This window comes from Lygodium microphyllum, chromosome 3, assembly GCF_053477565.2.
Source record: "Lygodium microphyllum isolate KBCC chromosome 3, Lygodium_microphyllum_v1.1.10, whole genome shotgun sequence".
Classification (NCBI taxonomy): Eukaryota; Viridiplantae; Streptophyta; class Polypodiopsida; order Schizaeales; family Lygodiaceae; genus Lygodium; species Lygodium microphyllum.
Window position 1 is genome coordinate 72,646,952 of NC_141137.1, and position 13,218 is coordinate 72,660,169.

Consider the following 13,218-nt stretch of genomic DNA (forward strand, 5'->3'; position numbering starts at 1 on the left):
CAGCAAGAATCAATTGAGAATTTTGATTTTCCAAGTACTAGAAATCATATTCAATTATTTGAAATTGTTTTTCATACTATACGCAAAAGATTCATAAAACATCAAAAGCGAGCACTTATGCATTTAATTTAATATGAATCCACACCACTACAACAAAAAGGCCTCTTAGACGCAATTTTTGAATTGAGAGAAAATCTTACGGGCGCATCTACAGACCCGTCTATTTGCGCATCTACCATTTCGCATCTATAGTCGCATGTATGAGGAAATTCACACGCACCAATAGACGCGCTGTAGACGCGCATATACACGCATGAATACAAGCGCATACGAAAACCAAAATTGTTGTTTATTTAATTTCTTTTGTGCGTCTACCAGCGCGTCTACAAGAAAATTAGACGAGCATATAGGCACATGCATAGATGCGCTTTTACAAGTGCCAGTAGACGCGAACGCAAAACCAAAAATCTCCTTTTTTTAAAAAAGATATTTAATTTATTTTTATTAATTTGAATTATATAGCGCGTGTATGAGCGCGTGTACTCTGCATTTCAGACGCGAGTATAGATGCGCGTTTTTTGCAATTTAGACGCGCAAATAGACACAAATAACAGAATTGGAAACAAAGCAACCACATCCTCTCTGGTCTAACTTTGTGATGAGCATCCCAAATATCATGTGCACAAGGAATGTGTGTGCTCAATGACAGGTGCTCTCTCATGTGCACGTGCATCTAAAACTTACTGCATATAGCTGCAGTGGACCTCATGCCGTGCTAGTGTTCAATGATGGTGCAAAACGTGCATAATCCCAACCCATGGCATGGAAGTATTTGATAAGAACAGGAGTCGACCCCCGAGTGTAGTGCATCAACAAGTGCAACGTATAGTGCTCGTAAACCCATAATCCCTGTGATGTGCAAAAGTCTCGACAAGAAAACATACCTAGCTCCTCAATGTTCAATAGTTATTGACAAACACAAGCTTCATCCTATTCAAAAAATACCAAGCTCGACCAAGGCTATCAAGTTTTACACTCAACAAAGCAAACAAAATGACAGAAGTAAATCCTAAGCTAGACAAACACAAGAAATCCAATTATGAAACAACAAAACAAACTATCACGCAAACAACTAAGCTAGCAAAAATCAAACCTAACTACAGTTTGACTAGGGCTTTTCAGTTTTTAGAAAAACAATTGACAGCAGCCGAACCCACTAGGATCAACCTGAAATTTGGGTTTCTAGGGCCAAGGTCTCCTAACAGCATTCTAACGTCGGGTCTTGGACATCCTACTTTATGCAGAGATACCTAATCCAAAATAGATCCATACCACACTTGGTTCAAAGAGAATGGAAAACGAGAGGGATGCGCCCCTCAACCTCTCTGCCTTTAGGGCATAGTTTCATTCTGGTCCCCTAAAATGGCATGAATCGGGTTCTAACTTAACAATACCTAAAGTCGAATGGCGATAAATCCTTGTGAAAAGTCTCCCAATTCTCTGGGACCACCCTGCCATAGGATGGACCCGTCGGGGATTCCGCCCACCCGCTTCCCTTAATAGCTTTAGTTTTCTAATTAGGTCCTACCACATTTATGTGCGACATTTAAAATCAGATTCATTAATTAAGCCTTTTAGGGAACATGGTTCATTTGCATAATTTACAGCACAGACATGAAAACAAAACAAGCAGTCCTTTTGACAAACAAGTTCCTTAACGTATCCTCAAGTTAATCTATGTCTCCTGCCCATACAGGAGAATTATGTATCCCTTCTATCCAACAGAAGTACCTGGTCCAAATCACATGGCACCAAAATTTCCATCCTTTATCTATAATAGGATCTTCCAACGCCCTAGACGTTGGGCTCACGGTAGTCTACAACTCCATTCCAGACTCGACAAGGGGTGTCTAGAGCTCCACTGACCCCAAGCGACCTAGGAGTGAGACACACTTTCTGTGGTTGGCCTTTACACCACTCAACCTTCAGCCCATGAATCGAGCGGTGCCCTCTCGAGGTAATCCGCGGTGCGATCTTGGAGATGATCCACCCGTACAAATATCCTTCCTTAATTAATCCAATTAAGAATCAAGCGCAATCAAGGCAATCAGCCTAATATCATCTTCCAATAAACACCTTCCTTTATTCCCCATGGCTACTTGTTATTACTGACCCTTGCCATGCTTATACTATCAAACAAAAGCACTTGGAATATTATCCAAATCACAATGCAACAATCAGTTAATTGAAAAAAAAACATTTAGGGTGTTGTTCAATCAACCAACAAAACTAATTGTATTTTTTTTTCAAACAATACAAGAATAGACACGATAGTAATTCCATCGCATATTTGCTCTCCCCCTTGGGATCAAAGAGCGATTCTATGCAAAATTTACTTAATACTTATATGCACAATTCTTAATGTCATTCTTTTTATGATTATTCTATTCATAACCCCTGACCGATTGCTCTATCAAGGAATAAACCATACACAACTTAGTGCAATTAACTTCCCTTAATACATGCACTTTGCAAACTCCATCTTTCAAATATGTGAGAAGAGGCCTATCCCTTCCCATGACCTATTCTCATACATCATAGTATGGGCCTGATGAACCCTTTATTTAGTGCAAAATTTATCAAAAATCATGTTATGTATTGTCAAATGTAGTACACATTGCGAGATCTTTTGGACATGTAAAATTCATTTGCACTTGGCCTAATACATTTATGGCTATGAACCTTAGATAAAAAGACTTTGTATTTTATCATTTTACATCATGAATTTAAAAAAAGGACGTGAATGGTTGTGGGAAAGTAGTTGGAGGAGGTCGTTCAACTTCCTCTCTCCTTTATCTTCTCAATTTAATGATTCTTTCTCCTACCCTCTTGTTTCTGCACAACTCTCGCTCTCTTTCCATGTGCATAATGTTTGATTTTTAGAGAGAGAGTGAGTGAGGATGCAATTCATGCCATATCTTCTGTGTGCTGGTCTATTCATAGTCAAAATAAAGGATTTAAGAGAGAAGGGTTTCAAGTGCTTCTTTGTGGTTTCTTGGATTTGTGAGTGTACTCACAATCTCCATTACCTAGGTTTTCATCTTGATTGGAAGGCTTGTTTAGGGCCTAATGTATCTCATGCGAGAATCAAAGCAAGCATCTATCAATTTAGAAATACATTGCTTACAACTGGAACCATAGTTGAATTGATAGTGATGCCTTCGCCCAAAGCTTTGTTTTGTTGGTTATAGGATTGCCATCCGCATGCGACATTCTTTGCTTGGAGGCTATCGTCCTCAAGTAGACTCAAGAGATTAGAAGGTGAAATAGATTCGAGATGGGAGAGTGTAAGAGAAGATGGTTAAGTCGAGGATCGAGATAGAGGGAATTGTGCAGCCTCTTGGGGTAACTCTTCTCTCTCTCTCTCTCTCTCTCAAGCTCTCCCTCACAATCTCTTGGAGGGGTATTCTTCTCTCTACCTCTCTTTCGCAGCCTCTCGGGGTCTCCTTATGATCTCTTGTGCCTCCCCATGCCTCATATTTATAATGAATTAGAGAGGAGGGGATGTGATTGAGAACAAGAGTTCTCGGTGGAGGGCCTCTTAATAAACTCAGTGATCTGATGCTTAACTCATAAATTTGATAATTCCATTGACTCAAGAGATCAAGACACTTGGTTGGAAAGCTTTCGGATCACTCCTTCTTTCTCTCCCTCTTCGAAGTGGTGTCTACTGTCTATAGGCTGTGATCGTGGCACGCGCGATTTTGCCAATCTCTCTTTTTATTTTTTTATTTTTATAAAATCTTCAAAACTAACTAAAACATCACTTGTCTTTTCTTTTAAATGACATCTAGTTCTATCTTTTTAGGACAATATCTAAAATTTCTAGTTTTTTTTTCCCAAAAATCTAATAATTTTTTGACCATCCATTCTATACATATTAACACTAGTGATTAATATGGCTCATAACTCTTGTTTACGTTGTGACTTCTATGAAGGGTGGCTATGGTCCTTGTTAATCTGAGAAAAATGTTGAATTATGACTCTTGATTTTTGTTTTAATATATATTTTTAATGAAATAAAAATTGTTAGCTATTAATGTTAGTTAGTTTTTACCTTAGTTAGTCTTTAGTTAGTAATCTTACTAACTCATTAATTGACTAACTAACTTTCGAACTAATCAACTAACTTTTATTGCATGGAAATATTACACCTCCAAATTTAGATATGTCATGGAGAGAAGACAATGAAGAAGAAGATCGGCAGAAGAAGAGAAGAAGTAGAGCTTTATGTTCGCGTTCCTCACTCTCACATTCTCAGCCTCACACACTCACTTTCAACCTCAACTATCACGAAGAAGTGATGAAGAAGAAGGGGAGAAGAATATCAAGAGCTTCACATTCCATGTCTCTGACTCTCACACACATACTTGCTTTGTCACTCACACACAAAGTGGCAATAGAGAAGTAAGAAAGTAGGCTCAAGTTAGCATATAAATGATTAGCTTGCTTTATTCTCTTGCATCTAGCCCACTTTGTGGTCCACGATCAATCTTCCCTTATTTTCATGCTTTCCTTGAGTTCTATAAGCCATCTTAGTGCGAAAATAAAATAGAGCACCTTGCTTTACCTTGGGATTCTACCACTACAAATACAATTTTCACATATGTGAAGCTTGGCTCAGATTTACATTACAAATGGCTATTGATTAATATTGCTACTTCTTCATTGCACGTTGTAGATGATGGTCCTTAAATTATTATAGTGCAATCCAAACAATATAATCTATGTGAAGCTTGGCTCAAATTTACATTACAAATGGCTATTGATTAATATTGCTACTTCTTCATTGCACATTGTAGATGATGGTCCTTAAACTATTATAGTGCAATCCAAACAATATAATCTATGTGAATTAATGCCAACATAATGCACACATGCGTAATTTGTATCTTGTCACTATTGATAACGTTTACCCCCCTTTTATAGGAGTGCCAATCCCATGGCACTTGTTGTCATAGATGGCATATTATAGCTTCGCTGAAGACATGGATGCTAGGGTTATTAAAGTGTTGTCATTGGAGGAGCGGTGGTGTTTGTTGATGAAGAATGCTTCTTGGTACTTAGAAAGCTATGGTTGTAGTGGTAGGCAACAAGGTTTTTGGAGGCTATGACATTCTTGGTATCCTCCATTGGTAGTTCCTGATGGTGATTGTTGTTGAAGAACATGAGAATTTGCTTTAAGGTTGTAGAAAAGGTAGAGTCTATCAAGATGGCATATATATCTTTGCAATCTTATGTATCTACAATGGAAAACCTCTCATGCATCCTCTCCTTAGGGGATGTATTCGTATTATTTTTTCATACATAAGACCTGTATTGTTGGTTTGGGGGATGGGTCAAACTCCAAGCAAGCTTGGATTGTAAGATGAGGATCTAGGGTAGTAGGACCCACACTGTGAATGCTATTAGGTAGAACCAAAACTTGCAAAGCCATGCTTGTGCAAGTTTGGTGTTTATCCTTTGCTATGTAGGCAATGAGGCATATATCAACATCCTAATGGTCTTTGCTCTACTATCTTGAGGAGTTGCTATGTTATATCCATGTCCATGCTCTCCATGAAGGAGAATGTCTCCTCATTTGTCATGTGTTGTCGTTATGGCTGGTAATGGCTGCTATAGTCAAAACCTATCAAAATAAACAAACATGTATATTTAGATTACTTCCTCTCTACCTCTTTGGCTTGCATGAAATATGTAGCGTGGACTAGTTTGCATCTTGAATGCATTCGTATGCATTGGTAAACATGCTACAAACGCTTGTGCAATTAAGCCAAAAATAATAGTGAAAGCTAGTAAGGAAAAAGTCTTTTTCCTTGTTAAAGGCTTCTTGAGATTGAAAAATTGTGGGAACTAAAGTCTTTCTCCCATATATACTCACAGTTGTGAGAACCCAAGTGAGAAAGCCTTAAAGTGGAAGCTAGTATCGATTTAAAAATTGGAAAATTTGGGAAAAAGACTTTTGTTCTCACATTTCTTCAATCATGACTACTAGCACAAATATATGCATGGTATGTCCTTTTGCGAATATTTTAAATTACATCGATATAGACAATGGTATGTTCAATAGTGATTTCATGAGTAAATATCATTATACATATTGGTGGGTGTATCTGCACATATTCTTACATCCATTTCAGCATCAACATTTTTTTCAAGCATGCATTGAAAGTTTTTATTGGTATTTTCCTCACCCCTTATAGTGATATTTTGACTAGTGAAACTTAATCTCATGGTTTTTTAATTAGTACAAGGTTGGGAAGGGCTAACACGTCATTAACTCTAACAATACAAGGTTAGGAAGACATAACACCTCATTAACTCTAATGATAGCCATTCTCATACATCAAGGACAAGCTACTCACCCATCACTTAATCATTCTATGATTCCTAGCAATAGCAGATTGAAAGGAAACTTTGATTTTTTGCTTTTAGGGCATTCTGACAAAAAGTTTGTTGTCTTTTATTCGACCTAGAGAAGCATCCACCAAGTTCATCTACTCTATACTAGTCATGATGATTCCTGTAATTACTATCCAAACTTTGAAGGAACCATCATTAAAACTTTCCAATATTTTCATGCTTCCATCCAAATTTATGATGCATCCCTAGCTTTATCAAGTAGAGTAGCAATCTTCTTCCAGTATTTCTTCACTTTCCTACAATCCCACATTCATAGATTTTTCTTACTTTTGCATAACACACAGATGGGAGACATGTTCATAAATCTCATATTGTCTTTAGTTAGTAATTTCCTTGCCATGACTCTCCACAATATCACATTAAGTTTGAAGGATGTGGTGAAATACCAAACCCTCTTGAACCTCCTTCTTCATGTACCGAGAGAGCTTCTTGGGTCCACCTCCTTCTACTTCTTTGCCTTTGAGATCCATATATTGTCAAAGGTTTGAAAATCAAAAGCTTTCTTTAATTGAATTTCAGTTTTTTCATTCCCCATCATTAATCACCATAGTACTATTGCATGCTATGGCAAGGATAGTGGTGGGCCACTTCTCTTTTTTCTTGCTAAAAATCACTTTAAGCCAATTCTTTTCATATTGAGTCACTCGAAATTTGAGAATTAAATTATTGACTTGATGGAAGTCAAGATGATTCGGATCCCAAAGATCCTGCTAGATTCCAATTCCCTTATCATAGAGACTTTTATTGAGAAACACATTAGACTGAATTGATAAGAAATTGCCATGATATCCCTTAGAACTTAGCCATACGTTTTGTGTTAAAGAAGCGTCCATTTTTCTAGGAGGGTCTCCCACTTGAGTGGAAGGAAAACTTTCCTCCATGCCATCATAATCCTCCTGGCCACCTTGACTTTATAGTTAAGTACCTCCCATATCACTAGCCCATGCTATAAGATACCATGATCTTCTGAGGTGGCCTGGAGGATTATGATGTCATATCTCCCATATTTGAGGCGGTACTTAACTAAGGATTATGATGAGCTTCTAAGGTGGCTCGGAGGATTATGATGAGCTTCTGAGATGCTACTTATCTAAGGTGGAAGCATGATTCTTTACAGGTAAGTACCTTTCGTATCTCTAGCCCATGTTATAGCATACCATGAATTCTTAATCCCATGCTACATAATAGCATTCCAAGGTTGATTTTCTTGTAACCTTTTCAATAGTTGAGAAATAAGCCTTCTCGCTTTTTGTTGAATTGCCTCTAGTCCTAATCCACCTTTAGCTATTGGGGTAGTGGCTTGATCCCAATAGACTACATGAATATCTTCTTTGCCCCCAAAGGACCAAAAAAATACTTTGAAAAGACTTCCAACTTGCTACTAATAGGCCTTAGAAAAAGAAAATAGAGAGGCATTAAAAATTATCATTGAAATTAGAATTAATTTGAGGACAATTAAGTGCCTTACAAGAGCTAATGCAAGAGTCTTCTTCTTTCTCAACGTTTCTATAAACTTGTACAAAAACTAGTCAAAATTTTGTCTCATTGTCATTTCAACTCCAAGTGGAGCTCCTAACTACCTAAAGACAATTCCCTTTTGAATCACCTTAAGTCACAACTAAACCACTTCACCAAGATCATCTCCTTAGTCTAACAACAACACTACCATTCTTTCATCGTTGATTAATGAAGCAAAGAGACATACAAACTCATCATAAATAGCCACAAGTCCATCAAGTGATTTGTTCTTAGTTCGAATTATGTTTTTGCTATCATAAACAAACATTTCTACTGCAAATGCTCTAATATCAATCAAATGTAAGCCTGTTATTGCACCACATTGGACCTATAATAAATCTGCATCAAGAATGACTAAGTGATCAATGCAAACAATAGTGGAGCAATAGGGCAACCTTGTAATGTGGACCTTATCAACTCAAATGAGCTTGAATACCATCTAAGACCCCAATGATGAAATTCAACTTACATTATCATAACCTTTATCTAAGTCCATAATATTAATAAGTTGATACCTTTCTTGAAGATTCAATGCATGACATATCCTGGACAACATATTTAGAATTGTATCATGGATTTTGCATGAATACACAAATCCAGGTTGACCAAGGTGTAGAATTTGTGGTAGGAGATGCTTGATGTGGAGGGTCATAGCCTTTGACATTGCCTTATAAGCTCCTTATAAGCTACATTAAGCATGATTAGAGGCCTTTTATCGTTAGATCTATTTCTTACCTCCCCTTTGGGAATTAACTTGATGAGGCCACACTTTTGTGAAATAAGAAGCTTCCCCATGCATCAAGCTTGGTTAAAAAGTTTATAGAGATCATCTCCACACTCCTCCCAAAGTGCCAAAATTAGCTTGGGAAGAATGCCATTAGGCCCTAGGGATTTATCCCTCTTCATCTTTCTTATCACAAATAGAACTTTATCTTTTGTGAATGCTTTGCCCAACAACAAAGAAAATTTTGTGCTAACCTTATATGGAATAGGGTAAAGAAATCAAGTTAGCTTTTCTTCATAGCCTTTGACTTGATGAGGACCTGATTAGGCAAAGTACCTACTATTGAAAAGAGGTGATGGATCGAGACAAATGAAAGAAGAATGGGGAGGCTTCAATGCTTGCAAGGTGGGATAGGAAGAGAGTGAGAGCATGCCAATTTTAGTTATTGTGATTTTGATTTTTGAAGACATTTTTTATATATTATTTGAAACTCTGTTTTACTATCCCAACCAACCCATTAAAACTCTATTTTCCAACTCGAGCCTAGCAACATGCTCACATTTTTAATCCACATACTATTTTTATCAAAAAATAAAAAGAGACCACTTTTCAAGAAAAAGAAAAATGTTAGATAGCAAGCACACACACTCTCTCCTAGTATGTATGCACAATAACCATTAGCCACTCCACCAAAAGTAGTAAACAATGGGAGGTAAGCATATGGCAGGCGACAAGTGTCCAAGCAGTTAGGCATCTAGATGCAAGGGGGCATGTGAAAAGGTGGGAAATGCTTGGAAGTAGTTGCCTCAATAGATGCATATATATATATATATATATCAAAGCTACACTATGAGAGTGGGTTCAGTATGTACTACAAAATGTGGGATCTCTCTCCCTCTCCTTATCTAGATGGTGGCCTAGCCACCACAAGCTAGAGATGGCACACATGATGCCAAATTTAGTAGTTGCGAGATTCCATGAAAGACTAGCATGCAAATTTGGAAGGCTACTTGATTCAAAAGCTTGTTCAACCTTCTACAAATAGAAGCAAGAAAACACAATTTCCTCTCTCTCTCTCTCTCTCTCTCTCTCTCTCTCTCTCTCTCTCTCTCTCTCTCTCTCTCTCTCTCTCTCTCTCTCTCTCTCTCTCTCTCTCTCTCTCTCTCTCTCTCTCTCTCTCTCTCTTTGGTCCTTGTCTCCAAGGAGAGTCTTTCCCCATCTCACACATACTCTCTCTTAATGCATTGGGTGCAAGTCCATGTGCAGAGTGCACATGTAGCCAAATTTGGTGTAAAATGAAATCTCTCTTTATCTCTCTCTCCTCGTTATTACAAGTCCATCACTCTTTATACATCTTCACAAACTATGCCACTAAGTACAATTGGATATCTAATCTTTGAAAACATATACACATGTGTTAGTGTTGACAGGTGTGAGAAGACTGTGACTAACGTATGAGGGGAGATTGATGTCTCAAAAATGCCTTTTAGGATGTAGAGAGAGAGTGTTGTAGACAAATGAGAGCAAACCCACCATAATGAAAGTTCTATTTTTGAAAATGCAAAAAATAGGTATGTCTATCATCTCGTAACTGTGATTATGACATCCTTTACATTAATGACATAGGGTCTCGACCACTTTGCATCAATGACATATCTCGAATTGTATAATAATGACAACTCAAACTAAATTAAAATTGCCAAAAAGCTTAGTATTCATCTTTTTTCCTGAGTCCCTTGTTTTACTGTTCTTGTCTCTTTCCTCCCTTGGTGGTTGCTTGTTTCTCTTTCTCCCCTATTCTTGCTATAGACATAAAATTCAACCTTTAACAAGGTGCCCAAGCTTTGACATCCATATATGTGTGCAATTCATTCTAGATAGATGGAAGATGGATTCCTATCATTATTAGCAAAGGTAGCTGGATTGCCATGTAATAAGCAAAACAAGGGAAAAACAAATATGTGAGATCTCCTTCATCTCTACTTGGAAGTGTAGGATCAAAGATTTCAAACTTGAAGCAAATAAGAAAAGCATAAGAGAGGTTTTAACACAACATGTATTTATGCATAAAGAGTTGCAGTTGAAACATGGAGCTACAAGTCTTGCATTACATATACCAAACTGCAAGTATTTATTCTTAATGCTTTTCTTTTACTAAACACGATATTAGGTTTTATTATGACATGTTTTGTTTTTATGTGTAGATACGTATCCTTTTAAACTTGAGAAATGGCAGCCGTCAAGTCTATTATTGATATTCTTGATGTTATGCATGGTTTGATTGGAGAAGAAATATACAAAGGTAGGAGAAAAACATAGCTCATAGAGAATGGAATATTTTTTAATGGCCATTCTTATATTATCTCTATGCATAAAGCCAATGGGGAGCAATATCCTCGCTTCCTTTGCTTGATTTTACAAGCCTTGAGTTGTCTTTATCAAGTCCAGTCCCACTAGTGAGAGCAATATATATAAACTATTTTTTGAGATACAAAAAATTTTGAAACCTAATATATCAAGTAGGCTAAGCAAGATTAGTTTGTTTATTCCTATTAATATATTTATTGATTTCTTTTCAAATGATGAGATACAAAGATTAAAGGCCATGTTGTCAATTAAGAGGCTGGTATATGATCATGTCCTATAATTTGTTGATAAGGGGTGGGATATAAAGATAGAAGGTAAGATAGCTTATATGATAGATTAAGATTCTATTGCTTGCAAATGCATGCTTGCTACTCAAAATTACATCCTTAGCTTTTATTACAGTGGATGGCATTATTTTGGTAGTAGTTTAGTTGCTTAGGATCAAAATCTTGATGATTTTAGCAAAGATCCCATAGTGACATTGATATAATGAGGATATTATTATAATACTAAAGGTTAGATAATTATGTACACTACATCAAGTAAGGTTGGATTTACAGAATGAAGATATTGAATTGCCATGTTCATTTGCATTCCAACTTAACAGCAAATCAGTAAGTTTGTACATCAAGTCATATAATATATATATATTTGATTCCACTTCTTGAATGGTAAACATCTATGCTAAATTTTTTGTAGATATCAAAGAGAAGAGAGAGAAAGATACAGTGTAAGGTCATTGAAGAAAATATCTCTTTACTTTCAATATAAATACAAGCTCAAACATTGTAGCAAATTTGTATTTGCTTTCTTCATGATCTATATGCATGAGGGTGTACAAGACAACACACAAAGGCCATTTTTTTTAGTGAGAAATATTCTTTTTAGGAGTTCTTTTTCCCCTCTTTGATGCTTTGGTTGCCTTAGGTATTGAGGGTACCTCCTCTACCCCCTCTTGATTTGTGGCCTCCTTGTCTTCTTGTTCTTCTTGTATGCAGTTGACAAGTATGTACAACATATTTTGCATTTCATAGGACATTGGAATGGAATAAAAATATATTGCTAGAAGAAAATGGATGATTACTTGATTGCTAAAGGTTTTGCTTTGGATTATGAATTTCTTCCAAATGAGGTGGTTGATCTCACTAGATTGCTCCAACTGTATTTCAATAGCCTCTTGTTTTCCAAATGAGGTTATCTTATAATGGGAAGATAAAAAATATTATTTTATTGGAGGGACTTCGTTTAAATCTTGAGTTAATATTGCAATTATTAATAAATGTGATACTTGATAGAGCATGGTCTCACTAGTCACCCTTTCTAGGCCTAAGAAGAGTACTCACATGCTAAAAATAGCAAAAAAGTAAGTGCACAATTTTTGAGTGAGAGACGATCTTTTCAACAAAATTTTTGAGAAATATAACTCTATTATTAAATGCTTTTTTGGGATCCTTTTAAAAGTAGCATATCCCAATTATCAACCATTTTCACCTATAATCTCTTATATCTCCATCAAACCGAAGCTAGGCTCTCTTGTGCTCTATCCAAGGCAAATGCAAAAATATATAACCAAATTAGACACTATAAGTAGATCAAATAACTCATTTTCACTTTCATAACAAATAGAATATAAATTTTTAAACATCTGTATGTCATTTTATTAATTATTTTTGCATTTTATTCCATCAATAGGTGTATCAAAGTGCTTGTTATGCTGCGTGAAACATGAACTAAGCAATGCTGTTGATCCCTGCAACTTATAAAATTGCATTTCTTATGTCAAAAATATGGATACTACCAAAAAGATTAATTTCGATTACTGTGATTGCATAACATCGGATATTTTTATTTGCTAAGCTGATATCATATGAAACACAAATTTAGTTGTGTTGTTGTTTAGTGCCTACTACTCAACTCGCATTTCATATACCATGCGTTTTTGTTTTTGGCATACAATTGAGCTATATAATTGTGATGATATGATTTTTTATTTCCTATAGAAGACAGGAAACTCATCCAAATTTATGTCCATTAGAGAGATGCTTAATATTCCTTTTGATTTACAAGAGTTGCTGAGAGATCTTGATAATAAGCTTAGGGAGTGTAGAGAGCTCTATTCTAGACAT